This window comes from Palaemon carinicauda, chromosome 10 (assembly GCF_036898095.1).
Source record: "Palaemon carinicauda isolate YSFRI2023 chromosome 10, ASM3689809v2, whole genome shotgun sequence".
NCBI lineage: Eukaryota > Metazoa > Arthropoda > Malacostraca > Decapoda > Palaemonidae > Palaemon > Palaemon carinicauda.
This window is the reverse complement of record NC_090734.1, coordinates 65,277,931-65,296,230: the sequence shown is the minus strand read 5'-3', so window position 1 is coordinate 65,296,230 and position 18,300 is coordinate 65,277,931. Positions and strand designations below refer to the sequence as shown.

The window sequence follows — 18,300 nt, the reverse complement described above, 5'->3', positions numbered from 1 at the left end:
TTCAGACACATGTGTTGTGGGCACATTCTAAAGAAATACAATAACAACGTACCATAAATTATAATAAAAATAATAATAATAATAATAATACTAATAATAATAATAATAATAATAATAATGGTGATGATGATGATACGATGGCTCTGGAGTCTAGGCCTATGCTATTGGCTTTATAACTCTTAAGCTGCTTCTGCTGTTGTGCAGCAGCGTGGTCTCTCACCTCCTAGGATGGTTTTTCAATTTTTCTCCCTCACTGTATCGTCTAGCCTTCTATAAACAGTTGTTTCGTTGATGTTAAGAAGATTGGTTATATCAATATTTTATGGAGAATCTGGTGAAATAAGTTTAACTAGTTACAGTTATCCTATAACTGTTGGGTAGCTCTAACCATATTTGACAGATGACTTGCTTGTGAGAGTGCCACGATGAGACTATCAGTTGATGTCCGGTTAGACCTCGCCCACAACTGCATCTCCGATGCATTCTTTACATTAAATACATAACTGTGGTTGCTAAAAAGTCAGGAACATTAAGTATTTCTATTTTCTATTTTTATCATAGTTAAAGATTTTTGGGTTAATTTTTCCATAATGATCGAGATGATATTTTGCTAAAAAAATAGTACAAATTCTTAAAATCATGCTTAATGAACTGTATCTTCTATTGAGTGAAGTTTCAAAATGCATTGTCCCAGAAACCTAGTCTCATTAGAAACGTGAAGAATGTGAGCTGCCAGTTAGTGACTTTCAAACGATAATCACTGAATTCAGGTATCCCCAGTTTTGTTAAATACTGTATGACGAGGAGGTGGAAAACTAGTTAACAAGATATGAAAACATCACAAGAAGCTGATCACCAAGGAAGATCTCATTCAGTCAAACATGTTTCTGCTGCTTGATCAAAATTCCATTCAACTTGTTTGTAAAAGTTCCATACAGAATCATTTGCAAAGGAATGGACTCAATTCCAGTTAACTAAACTAACAACAGAGAGTACAACTAGAGTCCAGGAAATATGACAATTTAATCCCTTTGTAACAGGAATCTCTTCTTTTCAACCCGACTTCCCCAATTCCTTACAATTTTTTTCTGGCACAAATCTTCATATGACTTTTCATTTGTGATTTCCTGTTAAAAGTTTTATCACAGGAACTGCATTTAAATGGCTTCTCCTTAGTATGAATTCTACGATGATCTGTTAGGCTGACTTTCTGAGAAAATGCTTTGTCACATAAACTGCATTTAAATGGCTTCTCCCCAGTGTGAATTTTATGATGCTTTGTGAGATCATGTCTCTCAGAAAATGCTTTATCACAGTGCATTTAAATGGCTTCTCCCCAGTATGAATTCTATGATGCTGTGTAAGACGATGTCTCCGAGAAAATGCTTTGCAACAGAAATTGCACTTAAATGGCTTCTCCCCAGTATGAATTCTATGATGCTCTATGAGATGATGTTTCTGAGAAAATGTTTTGTCACAGACACTGCATTTAAATGGCTTCTCCCCAGTATGAATTCTATGATGCTCTGTAAGGCTGTCTTTCCGAGTAAATGCTTTGTCACAGAAACTGCATTTAAATGGCTTCTCCCCAATATGAATTCTATGATGCTCTATGAGATGATGTTTCTGAGAAAATGTTTGGTCACAGAAACTGCATTTAAATGGCTTCTCCCCAGTATGAATTCTATGATGCTCTGTAAGGTTGTCTTTCCGAGAAAATGCTTTGTCACAGAAACTGCATTTAAATGGCTTCCGCCCAGTATGAATTCTATGATGCTCTGTAAGGTTGTCTTTCCGAGAAAATGCTTTGTCACAGAAGCTGCATTTAAATGGCTTCTCCCCAGTATGAATTCTATGATGCGTTGTAAGATGACTTCTCTGAAAGAATGCTTTGTCGCAGACACTGCACTTAAATGGCTTCTCTCCAACATGCGTTCTCAAATGTATTACGAGATCCTTTTTCCAAAAAAACCCTTCGCCACATTCACTACAATTGAATAACCGCCTCCTAGTGTGAGTCCCATAATGTGCTTTAAGACCAATTTCGGTAGAAAATGTTTTGCCACATTCTTTGCAACTGAAACCGCCTCCAGTGTGAATTAGCTTGTGAGTGTTGGTGGGTTTAAGTACTCCAATTAATTGTTTTTCTTTAAAATTCCCACTAAACATCATACCAACATCACTGTGAAATTTAGAATAACTATTTTTACAAAGAGGTTTTTCAGAGCCACTTTTTTCGATATGCTCCTCCTTATTCTGCAAACATTCTTTCCCTCTTCCTCTTCCCTTTCCTTTGTCCTTTTTCTTACTGGATCCCAACTGTATGCCACAATCCTTTTTCACACCTGTCTTTACACTCTTCTCCTTCTCCTCTTTATTGACTTCCCTTTTGCTGATTTGTACATCCTCCTCACTCTCTGATGCATCTGAGTCGAAAGAATATTTCATGTCACCTTCGGTTGACTCAAATATTTCTGGCTCTGCTTCAAATTCTGGCTCTGCTTTGAATTCCATGTCTGGATCCATGAAAAGAGAGTCATCTTCAAAGAGCCTGGCAATGTCTACCACATCATTATTTTCCAAATTGAAAGCAGCGTGTGAAAAGGATTCTTCCATTTCGCTTTTTATTGGAAATTCTAATGATTCAGAGTTCCTTATCATCTCTTTATCACTGGATGACATCCTCTTCAATACTATTCTGTGCATCAAAATCTTGCAGCATGAACCAACACAGACCCTTCTCCTTTATTCCCAGTCCAGTATCTCTTGCAGATATATCCAGCAGTTTACACAATCCTGCCACAAGTGTTGGATGTTTATTTCCTTTCAGATGAAAAATCTGAAATAAAAGAACAACTATCATTGGAGAAGGGCAAGATGAAAATGTTGGAGTTTTCTGAAATAAAATGACAATTTTCTAAACTAAAATAACAAATGTTAAAAGTAATTTGTATTTTTCATAATCATATAAACATGAGTCCTTCAATTAGGGAGGCTCACTGATTAGATGGTTGGAAGTCTCCTTGGAACCAAAACTGGAAGGGTCTGTAACTTCCCTGACCTGGAAGTGTTCCAGTTTTGATCTGTATAAAAGCCAAGAGAGGCCACTATCACCACATATCTCTTTATAATGAGGGAAAGATAGACGCTTAGTCATACATGAATTGTACTATCCCATGTAGAGAGATACCATAACCCCTACAGGGGATGCTAATAAGAATTACAGAGAAGGTACATGAATAATGGGCTAGTAGCGTCACGAGGTAGCTGTTAGCTATTAACAGAAGGACGAGGTGAACATAAGTGACTATTCAACAAGATAATGAGCTTATACACAAATGGTTGAGGGCAACCATGGCATAAAAAATTCCAAAAATGTGAAACATGCAATGGCAACCTTAAACAGATTTTTTCTATTTACGGGAGAGCGCGGGACATAAAAAAAAAAGCACTAGCATTACATTGTACAAGCGAGTATGAAAGATGTGCGGTACATGGTTCCCCCCTAAAAAGCATATACATGTGAAATAGAGAGGCAAACTGCAAGGGTGCTATCTTGTAGGAGATAAACAGGTTTTAAGTGATCAATGAAGACCCAGTCTTCTTTGCCATGAATGTTACCGTATATTTCCGCGTATAAGGCGACCTTCATATAAGACGAGGTACAAAATTTGAGCAAATTTTTATGAATTTATCTCATATCGGTAGTATAAGACGACTGCTCAATCATAAAACCATCTGTGTATAGCCTAGGCTAGCTTTTGCAACACCAGATATCTTATGAAATATAGGTTATGTAAAGATGATGATATTACTTACTGTATCCATATAAATTAAAAATAAATGAAATAACAAAACAAATCCTTTATTGTTTTCCTAGAACACGCGTCTCCTAGCCTGCATTGTTTTGCTTACGCTCTTCAGCTGCTCACGTACAAAATGCCCGTTCTTCCTCTTTCTTCTTCTTCTTTTATGTTCTTTGATGTTCTTTGCGAGTTTGTTATAAAAGCATATAATAATGTAAAGGTGGAAAGTATCATAAAATAATTTTTAAAATACGGGATCTCAAATGCCATGGATGGCAGTGAAGACAGATTTATTGTACGAATGCGACGACGAAGCCAAAGTCGACTTACCGGAACCGGACTGGAATCCTTACGATGAATCCGTATATGATAAATCTCGTGATATGTTCGAACAGCTTTTCGAAACAGACAGTGATAACTGTGAGGAGTTTTAGTGGTGTTAGATTTATACATGTTTGATGTTTAATATTGATTAAAAATAAAGTTTTACAAATTTTTAGGTTTTTAATGTAATACTGTAATGTACCATATTTTTTATGAGAAATAAAGATTGTACCGTTTGTAATTCAAAATTGTTATTTACAGCTAAAAATAATAATTTTTAAACAAACAAATAATATGATATCCTATATGTTATTACTATCGTAATTAACAATAGCATTAAAATTACTGAAAGGTTAGCGAGAGAAAAAGTTGCTAACAACGCAACCAATACTCAATGTTTACATTTTCTCAGCTGTGCTCGTATGGTTAAAAGTTGGAATTATTTCTCGAATTTATCATTTATGCCCTTTTTGTAGATATGCCAATAATATATACGGTAAAAATTGTTTCATTACTTTCATTATACATTTATATATTAATGTAAATCATTTCATGTGTGTCGTTGGTTATCTCACCTCAACCTAGGCTAGCCTACTGATAAACCAGACATAGAATTCAAGGTGTGATTTTTATAACGGTAGTATAAGACGACCCCCAATTTTTGATGGTTAAATTTCAGTATATAGGGTCGTCTTATACGCTGAAATATACGGTAATTAAAAATGCCTTCAGTTTTGTGAAGGATAATGAGGAAAGGACCTGTGTAAGGAGGCGTCAGAGGTGGCTTGCTAGTGTTGGTGTGCACGAAGACATGTATTCTGGTGTTTAAATCTTTCAATATGTGTTGCTTCGCTGAGGGATTGAACACCTGGCGGTAAGCTGTAAAATTTCCCATAACGTGAAGTAGGCGCTGGAGATAGTCAGGGGAGGTTGCAGAAGGAAAACATTCATCAATTGACCAACGGGTCCAAATACACATTTCCAGCTGTCGAAACATCAAAGGTGTTCTTAAGAATTGTCCTTTATCCCAAGAGGACCAGGGAAACTGAGTAAACCAGCCTGAGCCATTGCAATGGGATTTTATTATCATTATAATTATTATCATTATTATCATCATTATTATTATTATTATTATTATTATTATTATTATTATTACTAGCTAGGCTACAACACTAGTAGGAAAAGCAGAATGATATACCGTATTCCCAATGGCTCCAACTGGGAAAAAATAGCCCAGTGAGGAAAAGAAATAAGGAAATAAATAAACTACATGAAAAGTAATAGAAATTTAAAATAAAATATTTTAAGAAGAGTAAAGACATTAAAACCATAAAATATTTTAAGAATAGTGATATTAAAACATATCGTTCATATAAATTCATGAACCCAGGCTTATGTCAGCCTGTTAAGCATAAAAACATTTGCTGGGAGTTTGAACTTTTGAAGTTCTACCAATTCAACTACTCAATTAGGAAGAACATTCCACAACTAAGACACAGCTGGAATAAAGGTTCTAGAATCCTGTGTAGTACTGAGCCTCATGATGGAGAAGGCCTGCCTAACAGAATCAAGTGCATACCTAGTATTACGAACAGGGTGCTACTGTCCAGGAAGATCTGAAGGTGAAGGATGATCAGAATTAGGAAATATCTTATGCAATATGTATAACAAACTAACCGAACAACGGTGATGAAATTAATAGTCAGCCCTCCTTTGCAATAGTTAGGTTATAGACACAGGCATGAAAAGGGAATTTTCGTGAATAAATGCTGCACTAGAGTGGGCTAACTCCTTACCTAAAGAGTAACTGCCCCTTGCCAAGAACAGGTGCCCGAGCTGATGATTAACACAGTAAATACTGCCTAATATTGTTTTAATTTCGTTTTTACAACAGTTTCTAATCATGTGGACAGTGTACAGTACATTCGCACATATGTACACTACATACTGGGCACCGTACGATTACATTACAGTATTGTTCTAAGGTAAAGTTTTACCGAGTCCTCATCATCCCATTACTGTTCTGTAAAGCAGAAGCTCTTCCAATCTAGTAATACTGTACTGTAACCTAATACTAAATGAATCTGTGGTGTATATTACGGTAATGTATATACAATAATTTACTACAATACAGATTAACAGTACTTACTGTAACTGTTCGGTGTTTTCGTTACACAATTCGTAGCCTAGCCGCTACGTATTTTCTTGAAGTATGACGCAATGTCTTATGGGTTGTCTCTTGAGCAGTGTGTTATATCTATACTTTCTTTAACAGAAATACAGTTCATTTTAGAAACTAAAACCTTACACATCTCTATGATAATTGTTTCTTTTCAATAAACAAACAAAAACAGTGCATATGATTACTTTTCAACAGCTGATCTCTCTCTCTCTCTCTCTCTCTCTCTCTCTCTCTCTCTCTCTCTCTCTCTCTCTCTAAATATTTACTTTCTTTGATGTGTAGCAGCGTATGCTACGAGTCGTCTGAACGAATCAACAACAAAGAGCATTGTGTATACGGTTTCTTAACTAATTCAAAACATTTACTAAATATAGTTACTATAGTATTACATATTCACTGATGTGTTATAATCTATCATAATTTTCATACAATACATTTATAACTCATTACAGAATTAGTTCTCACTTATTCGATGTTAGGATGCCAGAAAACTTCAAATCATTCATATTCTCTCTCTCTCTCTCTCTCTCTCTCTCTCTCTCTCTCTCTCTCTCTCTCTCTCTCTCTCTCTCTCTCTCTCTCTCTCTAACTAATAAAAGAAATCTTTGTTTCTTTGCAAAGTCTCTGTTGAAGCTTTATAATCAAGGACCACAGAGCTAAAAACTATAAAATATCTTGCATTGGCAACATGAATGAAACTCCCATAAATGTTATGCGATTCAACTCACAGTACAAGTAAAGAAAATATGACAAAAGTATTTCAAATAAAACTATTGAAATTAATGACAAATTCGTTGATAATTTGTATTTTTCCTAACTATACAAACCATAGCTATTTAATAGGGGTATTACTTTTGGCGTACCTGAAATGACGAGCCATTAATTTTTAACTGGGTTTACACCCACACCGCTAGTTAGCAGGGCTAGGGGAGGGTAGTTTGCTAGCCCCTCCCCCCCCTACACACACCTGTGCTTGAGCTCATTTTGCTTGGAGGTAGGACTTCAAGGGGGGTAGGGCTGGCGGGCTAGTTTGGTTGAATAGCTAAGGTTTGTATAGTTAGGAAAAATACAAATTATCTTCGAATTTGTCATTTGTTCCGTAACTGGATTACAAACCACGCTATTTAATAGGGTGACTCACCCATTAGGAAGGGTGGACGTCCCAGCCAATATGGGTTTTGGGCCTTGCCCAGGGGCTCGTTATTTGAGTGTGTAAGCACCCATGAAATAAGGAGTCCCTGCACCTCGCTAGAACCTTGCTACGCAAGGACTGTGGCCTACGCAAGTTGTGTGTGAAGGTATGATGAAGTGTGACTTGTCCTAGGAAGTTGTTCTGAAGTTCTTTAGATGGAAACTTGTAGACTAGGACTTTCCCAATACCACCTCGTCAGGGTGTGGGGACGTAACAGTATTAATCTTAATGCTAGGAACACAAGGAAGCAGGGTTTACCTGCAGTGGTTTGAGGTCAGCTATGCAGAGAACCCAGAATGCTGCTTTCCCCAAGAGAGGGGATAATGAAGAAAAATATAAGGGCCAGTCAAACCTTTTCATTCATGTAGACTAAAACCGGGTAACAATGCCCTCAACCTTCTGCTACTTGTCCAATAAGGAGCCTGAGGTCTTAAACCAGCTGTTGTGCAGCCACCACAGGGCCGATAGAGAACGTATCGAGCCTCCTGTGGGTTATGTCTTGCAGGTAGTGAGCTGTGAACGTTGTTTGACGTTTCCACACCCCAACTTGACCTGTTTCACTGAAAAATTTCTTTTGAAGGCCAGGGACGTAGCTATGCCCGACATGTGCTCTAGGGCGACGTGACGGAGGAGGATCTGGATTCAAGGCTAGGTCAATGACCCTACGAATCCATGCAAAGATGGTGTTCTTGGTGACCCTCCTCTTAGTCCTTCCTGTGCTGACGAATAGTGCTGGCACTTGAGGACAGACTGCAGCTGTTCTTTTGAGGTATAGCCTCAAGCTCCTTACTGGGCATAGTAAGAGATGGTCTGGGTCATCTGTTACAGAACGGAGACTAAAAATCCGGAAGGAGTCGAATCGAGGATCCGCCACTCCAGGATTCTGAGTCTTAGCAATAAACTTAGGGACGAAGCTGAAGGTTATTTCCCCCCATCCCCTTCAATGGGTGATGTCACACAAGAGACCATGAATAATCGCTGACTTGCTTGGCCGAGGCTAAAGCTAGCAGGAGTACCGTCTTCCAGGTTAGGTGGCGATCTGATGCCTGGCGTAATGGTTCATAGGGAGGTCTCTAAAGAGACCTGAGAACTTTAACCACGTTCCATGAGGGAGGTTTCACTTCCGACTGAGGGCAGGTAAGTTCATAACTATGTATGAGTAGAGAAAGTTCTAGCGATGATGAGATGTCCATCCCTTTCAGCCTGAAGGCTACACTTAAGGCTGAGCGATAGCCTTTCACTGCCAAGACTGAAAGGCGCATTTCTTCCCGCAAATACACGAGGAACACCGCTATTGTTGCAATAGTGGCATTGAGTGGAGAGATACCTCTTCCACGACACCAACCACAGAAGACTTTCCACTTTGCCTGGTAGACTACTGCCCAAGACTTTCGCAGGTGTCCAGACATCCTGACAGCAACTTGTTGCAAAAATCCTCTCTCAGAGAGGAGATGCTGGATAGTCTCCAGGCATGAAGTCGTAGTGAACCTACGGCTTTGTGGAAGAAGTTGGCATGTGGTTGTTTGAGTATATTGTGTCTTGGAGGAAGTTCTCTTGGTAGCTCCGTTAGAAGTTGCAGAAGGTAAGGGAACCATTCTGCGTGATGCCATAGCGGAGCTATGAGGGTCATTGAAAGATTGACCGATGTTCTGGTCTTGTTGAGTACCCTCCTCATCATACAGAACGGGGTAAAGGCGTAAACGTCGATGTTGTCTCACCGTTGTTTGAAAGCACCTTGCCAGAGAGCCTTGGGGTCCGGGACTGGGGAGCAGTACAGCGGGAGCCTGAAGTTCAGGGCCGTTGCGAAAAGATCCACAGTCGGAGAACCCCACAAAGTCGGGACTTTGTTGGCTACTAGATGATCCAAAGACCACTCGGTACTCACTATCTGAGACGTTCTGCTCAGATTGTCGGCGAGCACATTCCTTTTGCCCGGAATGAAGCGTGTCGATAGTGGTATCGAGTGGACTTCGGCCCATCTCATTATCTCTACTGCTTTATGGGATAGTTGCTGCTAAAAAGTACCTCCTTGTTTGTTGATGTAGGCCACTACTAAGGTGTTGTCGCTCATCACCACCACAGAGTGATTTGCCAGGTACTGTTGGAACTGTTGAAGGGCCAGAAAGACGGCCTTCATCTCTAGGAGTTTATATGGAGGTACTTTTCTGACTCTGACCAAACGCCTGAGGTCGTGTGGTGTAGAACGTTGGTCCCCCCACCCTTTTTTTGAAGCGTCCGAAAACAGCATCAAATCCGGGAGAAGGACGAGAAGAGTCACTCCTTTTTCGTAGGTTCTCGTCTGCCACCCACCACTGGAGATCCGTCAGTTCTGCAAGTCCCATGGGGATCTGGATGTCTGGGGAATCGTACCCTTGATTCCACCTAGACTTGAGTTGTCACTGGAGGGATCTCATCCTAAGGCGACCGTTGGGAACTAGACGAGCCAGCGATAAAAGGTAACCGAGGAGACGTAACCACGATTGGGCTGGAAGTTCTTCTCATCTGAGAAAATGCTTTGGGACCTTCCTCAGCCTTGCTATCCTGTTGTCTGATGGGGAGGCTTTGTGGAGATTGGTGTCTATAATCATGCCTATGTATACCAGTCTTTGAGTGGGAAGCAGTGAGGAATTCTTGAGATTTACACTGATCCCCAGATCTTGGCAAAGTCTCAGAAGTTTGTCTCGGTGTTGAAGAAGGGATGACACCAAGTCTGCTAGGATTAACCAGTCGTCCAGATAACGAAGGAGACGGATGCCAATCCTGTGTGCCCACGATGATATTTGGGTGAACACTCTGGTAAAAACTTGTGGTGCTGTGGAGAGACTGAAGCACAGCATCTTCAAGTGGTATTTTTTGTTGTCTAGGCTGAATCTTAAGTACTTCATTGAAGACGGACGGACTGGGATCTGGAAGTACGCATCCTTTAGGTCCAGTATATACATGATGTCTTGCGGTCTTACTGCTAGTCTAACTGTGTCCGCCGTCTCCATGCTGAACAGTCGACTGAAGAAGCCTGGAGATTCGTCGAGCACCTCTTGCAGAGAACTTCCGCCCGAAGGGCTTGCCCCCTTGCCGATCCCAATGACACTGGATTCGTCGTCAGGGGCGGTAGAGATGTTATGAACAGGATGCGATGTCCTTGACTGTTTACGTAAATCATCCAAGAATCCACCCGAGTTGCTTCCACCTGTCTGAGCAACTTTGTAGGCATCCCCCCACTGGTGGACATGCAGGGGGACTGCCTATCCTAGTGTTTGCGGCCTCGGCTGCTCCCTGTAGGATTCTTGCCTCCCCTGGAGGACTTTTTGCCTTTCCTATCCTTGACAGGAAAGGGCTTAGATACCACTGTCTTTGCTACTGTCGTTGTTTTAGCGGTCTTGACTGGACGGGACTGCTGTGGGGCTGGAGGCTTATAGGGCTTAGATGTTAAAGCCCTATGAAGGAGGGAGTCTTGATGAGACTTCCTTCACCCCTCAGCAGCCTGTTCCACATCCTTAGGCTCAAAGAAGACGGATCCCTCTAAAGAGTAATATCTGAGCCTATTGATCTCGGTGCTGGGGACCTTCTGATGGAATGTGTCAGCTACCGCATCCCGACGTTTCAGAATGGTTTTTGCCCACAAGTTCGAGACTTGGTGGGCAGGAAACTCGATCGTGCGAGTACCTGAGAGAAGAAAAGGCTCCATAGCTTTCCTGGTACGTTCTTTGGAGAAGTCCTAAGAATGTTTCAGGATATCTAAGGTCCCCACTTTCTCCTGGTTAAGGATCTCGGTTGCCGAGAATGAGACCTGCTGGTTGGAGTCTCTCAAGAGGGACTCCCCTGGTAAGCTCTTCCGAGTGGTGAAGTAGAAGAGCTAAACAAGGCTCCTCAAGGATCTCGAAGTACCTCCTCTGCTGTACACGAGGAGCTGGGAGGAGCTTGTCGGTGGCACTGGAACGGTTGGAGGAGGACATCTCGGAGAGCTGTACAGAGATCTTGTCCCTGGTACTCTTAACCCCCTGAGACCAGGGCAAAGCTGCACTGGTCTTGGAGGGTTTCTGAGTACCGAATACTCGGTCCAAGACCGTGTCCTTGCCCTCTTGAGGAGGAATCTCTGGTTCAGAAAACCCGTTGAGAGCCCTCATTTGAGTCAGAACTTGCCAGAACACATGTTCTGACTCTTGCTGTTCTCCTCCTGACGTAGGACTTGCAGAGAAGTCTCCTGTCCCCAAAGGCTCTTCTTGGGGAAAGTCGCTGACGTTCTCCGAGTGGCTAGATGGCTCCATCCTGGTCCTAGAAGAGGACTTCGGTAATTTTTTAGAGTCCTTAGATTCCTTCCTGGGAAGGATGTAAGACTCCAACATTGACGAAGATGGTAATTTCCTTCCAGTCCCCACCTGAGAAGACATCTCAGCGCGAGGCGTGGTCTCCCTCATTGGTGAGATGGGGGAAAGTCTCTCCTCGCGTGATTCCCCTGAAGACGGGAATTCTTCATCCGACAGGGAAGGAGGGATTGTCAGGCGGAAAGAAGGAACCTGCCTCGAAGGCTTGCGTGGAGTCAATTTAGCCCTTGGAGAAGTTACCGCGTCTAGAACTCCTCTTTTTCGCTTCAAAGGGGTAGAAACAGCCAAGGATCTGTGACCTAATTCAGAGAAGACACTCTTTAACGCCTGCGTTACGGCTCTGATTAGTGCTCCGAACCAGGGCTGTTGGCTGACAGACGTGCTGTTCGATACCCCCCTTGAAGGGACAGGAATTGAAGGATCCCTGGGAGGAGTTCTCATTGGTGGGTTAGCCTGGAAAGGCTTTGGGATCGTGGGCCCCTCTAGATGTTTCCCTTCCTCCACAATGCGCGCTGGGTAGGGAAATGAGGCAATGGCGACCTTGCCATGGGTAGTTCAGCAGTCTCGCACGCGGAAGGATATTGACGCTCGTGCGGGGGAATGTAATGGTGCTCGCACGAAGGAGAATACCGGGAATCGCGTGCTGGAGACACCGGGCGTGGGCGCGCGGGAGACAGATGGCGCACAGGAGCGAGTGCGGGAGACTGTGGGTGCACAGGAGCGCGTGCGGGAGACTGTGGGTGCACAGGAGCGCGTGCGGGAGACTGTGGGTGCACAGGAGCGCGTGCGGGAGACTGTGGGCGAACAGGAGCGTGTGCGGGAAACTGTTAGCGCGCACGAGTGCGTGGGAGACTATTCGCGCACGCGTGGGTGCGCAGGATCAAGGCGTTGAGTGCGCGGGCGCGCGGGTGAGAGTTCGCTCGTACTTGAACCAGTCGTAGGGCGCGCGCTCGCAGGAGAAAGACCCCTAGAAAGGGGCCTCGCAGTTGAAGCCTGAGCTGCTCGTGGGCGCGCATCAGAATAAGGGCGCGAAACTGCAGGAGAGGATGGGCAAAGGCGCGGGGTGTGCGCGCGTATCCTCGTAGATGTGTGCAGGCGATGGCGAGCGCTGGCGCGATGGCGGGATCTGGCGCAATGGCAAGCTCTGGCGCGATGGCGAGAGCTGGCGCGATGGCGAGTGCTGGTGCGATGGTGAGCGCTGGCACGTGACTTCCCAGTAGCGCCCAGATCAGAAGATCATGGGTGCGCAGGAGAGATGACTGCTGGGCGTGGGCGTTGGCGCGCAGGAGATCACTGGTGCGTAGGAGAGCGCTGGCGCGTAGGAGAGCGCTGGCGCGCAGGAGGTTGACGGCGCGCAGGAGTGCGCTGACGCGCAGGTGAGGCTTTGCGCGCAGCTGGGCGTGGGCGTGTATTTTTATGCTCAGGCAAAGCCTGGCATGCAGGAGAACGTGGGCGCGCATGCGCATGAGTGCTTGCATAGTGCGTAGAACAGCTGCGCTTCTGTTGGGATGTATGTGCGCTTTGGTGCATACGCCCTTGATGCCCTATTTTAGGGTTTGTTGACGGGGCCTGACGAGCTTCAAGAGCGTGATAGTCAGGTTTTGTTGTCACGTAGCAAGAAGGGTGCAAGAAGGGTGACGGCAGGTCGGCAGGTCTGTCGGCTGGAAGGTCGACGTGTCCTTTAAAAGGACGACCTTCCACCAAAAGAGATCACGAACGATCTGCAGAAAGGTCCAGGACCAATGCAGGAACAGTCGGTGGTCATTGACGAGGCTCCTCTGCGGGGGACTGCATCGAAGAGGTTGAACCAAATAGGTGCCTCATCACCGCAGGTGATGGAAGGCCTCTCTGGCGAAGAGGAAGGCGAGCCTTGCAATGAATGCGCCCTCTTGGATCAATAGGATCAGCAAGCTGACCTTCTTCAGTCCTCCGAAGAAGAGTCTCTGTAAGTGAACTCCCCCGAGGGGAAGAAACACTAGCAGGAGACACTGTTGGACTTAGTTTCTCCCTCGATGGATGAACAGAAACGGGAGAAACTAAGCTGTCAGCTACCGTAGGGTTTGAAAAGGCAGAGGTGATGGGCGATACTGCATTGGATACCTCTGACACCACAACATCGACAAGACACAGAGGATCAACCTCTGTCGGTGACGGCGATAGCTTGAAAGCGGCACCTAGTCTGATGTAGTCAAGTAAAACATCCTTGGAGGGTGAACCCTCAAGCCCCAAGGAGGACCAAAGCTGAAAAAGGGGGATTAGTTACATATCCTCACCCGGGGGGAGAGGTGGAGCTGCTTCGCTATGGGAAGCAACGTCATCTCTCGAGCCCCGAGTTTGGTAAATAGTACATCGGTCTACGCTACCACTAGACGGTCTCTCGAAAGAGACCGATCGAGTGAGAGCTTCGGAGGAGGTTTGGACAACGGAAGAAGAAAACTTTGAAGGAGAAATATCCCGTTTGGACTTCTTCTTCCGTTGTCGCGAAAACCTCCCCCACTGGGAGATAGACCACTCCCTACATTCACTACACCTGTTATTACAATCACACCGTTGGCCCCTACAGGAGGGGCAAAGGGCGTGAGAATCGGTCTCGACCGCCGACATGAATGTTCCACAGGGGCGGTCGGGAAACCCAGGGCAGGTGCGCATATTCGCAGAGGCTAACTTCACACACAAAATTGGAAAAGAAAAAGCAAAAAAGCATTAAATGGCTGCCAAATGACGGCGAGGATGAAAGCGGACACGTCCGACTACCATCCGAGACGAAAGCAAAGTGAGCTCAAGCACAGGTGTGTGTTAAGGGAGGGGCGTAGTAAGCTACCCTCCCCTACCCCCGCTAACTAGTGGTGTGGGTAGTAAACCCTTTTTAAAAATTAATGGCTCGTCATTTCAGCTACGCTGAAAGTAATACCCCTATTAAATAGCGTGGTTTGTATATCAGTTACGGAACAAATGCTAATTGGAAAATGATAGATCAAATAATAATTGTTTGTTTTAGTAAATATGAAATATCCTTCCGTAGCATGCCTTAATAATAAGGAGGTTTTTGATCCGAAAAATGAGGTTGAGGAGAGACAACGCAGGGTTGATTAGCTGTTTTAATGTAAACAATGCATGAAATTATAATTAGCTGTTTTTAATTATAAATACGATATAAAAATGTGAATATTACATGCATTATTATTGGAAACTGTTAAGTGAAACACCAGTTTAATCAAAATCAGGTTTAATTTCAAATAGAGCTGTAATTTTTTTACCATAGTAAATGGATATACACTGTACAGAGAGAGCTAGGACCAGCTGAGTGTTGAGATACATAGTGGTACGCACCGCTCCCAGTGTAAAGTAGAGCGGGCTATTTGAAATCATCGCGTGGCTTGAATTCCATCAAGATATTTATGAGAATTTTTATTTAATAGGTATTGCGTTCTTGGCCGCAAAGCATGAAACCACAATTAACAAGGACCGACTGTATCTAGATCCGGACTAAGAAATATAATGGACTGTAAGTTCCTGGCCAAAAAATTAAGATAGGAATCAGCAGCTGAAGACCAGATATGAGAACAATACTCAAAACAAGGTAGAATGAAAAAATTAAAAGTTCTTCAGAATAGATTGATCACCAAAAATCTTAAACGACTTTCTCAATAAGCCAATCATTTTGTGCAATTGAAGAAGAAACAGAACTAATGTGTTTCTCAAAAATAAATTAGTTTTCGAGAATCACACCTCTGCTGCTTGGAATCCTGGAATGAGGTCTCCTTTCCTAATAAGGATTTGTAGGCTCGGGAATCCATATGTGGCGTGATGCCGACATGGAAGAAAGGTTGATTCCTTCCGGTCTAAAGGCGAGGGTCAAGGAATAGCAGCGGCCTTTCATTGCCGAGCCAAAAAGACGCTTTCCTCCTACGGGTAACCGAGGAACATCTCTAATTCTGGCATAGTGGTATCGAGGAGAAGGATACCCCTTTTATGATACTAATTTACAGTACACTTAGCCTGGATTGGCTGAAGCCGAAGATTGACCCAGTTACCCAGACATTCTCTTTGCAACATGTTGCAGGAGAGACTCCCTGAGAGAGGAGGAGTTGGATAGTCTCAAGGGTGAAGTCAGAGCAAAGACACTGTTCTGTGAAAGTTGTTCGCATGTGACTGTTAGAGTTGCTGAGGGGGTTCTATCGGGAACTCTCCTGGGCAAGGAAAATCTCGCTGATGAGACGAGTCTTCTGGACAGGACAAGTTTTGTCTTGAGACGAGTCTGCTGGGCAGGACAAGTCTAGCTGCCGAGATGAGTCTAATGGCCTGTTCCCAAAGATCAAGAGTGGGGAATGGAAGACACAAATTCCCGTAGGATCTCTCAGGATCTACGTCAGTAGGCAAGACGAGTCTTCTAACGAGATTTGACTTCTGATGACGAGGCCTCCTCTGAAGGGCAATGGCAGAGAATGTGAACCCAATTCCCGTGGGAGGGATCCCCCTAAGAAGAGACAAACTAGGAAAAGGAAAATTCTCTCACGGATAGGAAAGGCCCCCACCCTTTGCTGCCAATGTCGACGATCCTTCCAGCAAGCAGGAAAATTGCTGCATAATGGCTGGTGGAGGAACTACCCACTTGGCAGGGGAGTAGATGAATCTCTCTCTTCGCTGGAATAATCCTCCGAAGGAGAGACCCACAGGAGAAGGAAGTCTTTTCTGCAAAAGGGAAAGTCACGATCAACATTTGATGCCACAGTCTGTTACTCTCTCCACAACGGACGGGAGAGTTCCATCTCGTAGAGGCGATACTCTTGGCTGCACTCTCTGTTTCCCATCCCCGACTTCTAGCCCAAGTTGAAGGCAAACGTCGGGCATTGTACTAGAAACTAGTCCAAGCTCAAAAATGAGTCCCCCTCAAAGGGGGTGGAACCTATTGCCCACAGGAAGGCTGCCTTCCTTTCTGAGAGGTTTTAAGAGGCAGTCCCGTTTGGACTCTGACCACAGCCCGGAGGCAGAGTGGTACAGCATGCCTCCCCCCTTTTCTTTGATGTATCTGAAGAGGGAAATCAACCCTCTGCTACTAGGATTCTCCACTGGCAACCTCCTTATTAGGACAGTCTCTTTCTCGGGTCTTGTAAACAGCCAGAGGGAAGGAAGATACTTGGTGCCGAAAAAACTTTGATCTGGCTGTTCCTGACTAAGTTTGGATTCGACGGAGACTGATGCGGTCTTGTCGAACTTTCAAAAGTTTCTGCAGGCTGATAACCATGTCTATAGATATTCGTATTCGATATGACAGTCGGGTCTCTCCTGAGATTACTCTAGTCCTCAGATTGTGGTAAACTTGAAATGTCTCAGAGGAGCTCGAGACACTTAAAATTACACAGTCATCCGAAGTCTTGGAGATGAGGCTGATCCTGAAGGGGAAGGTTAACCTTAGGGTAGAAACCCCTGTGACTACCCTCGGTGTTTAGCTAACTGATGCACCCTTCCTTGACATGACAGGCTGAAGAGTGATGTTCCCAAAAGGGGATTATCAGCATCAGTCCTACTGGTTGATCCTGCACAGGAAGCCATGGGCTAACTGTTTGAATGATCACAAGCCTTTCCCTCCTATGACAGGGTTTGAATAACAAACTCGCTCCACGAGGAAAGGCTAAGCTGGAGGCTTCTGTAAGAAGCGAGTGAAGAAGCTCGGCGGTATCTTGACGAACCGTTTCTTCCCATGAGACGAGTGAAGAAGCTCGGCGGTATCTTGACGAACCGTTTCTTCCCATGAGACTAGATGTTCCAATAGCGAGGATAAAGAGAGACCACTTCCCACTTCCTAAAGGAGGATGGAAAAGACAAGAGAGTATCTCTTGTGGGATGTGGACTCTCTGTCCTTGGCGAAAACATGAGCCGAGTATTTCGAGCTCATAAGAGGGGTTTCACCGTTACTGGTAAACATCGCTCTAGGATGAGAAAGGAGAATCTTCTTAAACAACTCTGGTCAAAGGGAAAGCTCCAGTTACGGACGACAGTCGTTGTCCGAATTCACAAGCAAAACTGAGTCTCATGAAGGGTCGAGCCTATGTTTCTTTGGGCAAGGATTTCGTAGATGGAGGTTGAAGGTGCTCACACGAAGGTCTGAGAGCGTATAGGCGAACAGAGACTGGAAGTATGCAAGATGCCGGCAACCTCTGGTGTTCTAGTGCTTCGCCCATCCCACGGTTAACCGGGACTCTAACAACTATGTTGCCATAGCTGTCACGTTAGACAGCAATGAATTTATCCTTCTAACGAGAGAATGAGGGAGTGTGGTAACCCCATGGGGTTGTACCTCCGGATGCAGGGTGAGGAACACACTTAAGGGATCTGCCTCCTTTTTTAGAAGGAAAGCATTGAGGGTGAAGAACGCATGTTCATGAGGATTGATTGATTTAAAGTTTTCAGGCATCCTGACATCTGAGGTCATTGACGCCAGTAACATTTAATTTATGTATACAAAAATAAAAG

The 18,300-nt window shown here is 44.1% G+C and overlaps 1 pseudogene; it reads right to left on the bottom strand.

Annotated features, from left to right (window-relative positions):
• Positions 1-867: 867 nt before the first annotated feature.
• LOC137648408 (zinc finger protein ZFP2-like) overlaps positions 868-18,300 on the bottom strand; it is a 63,222-nt pseudogene continuing 45,789 nt past the window's right edge.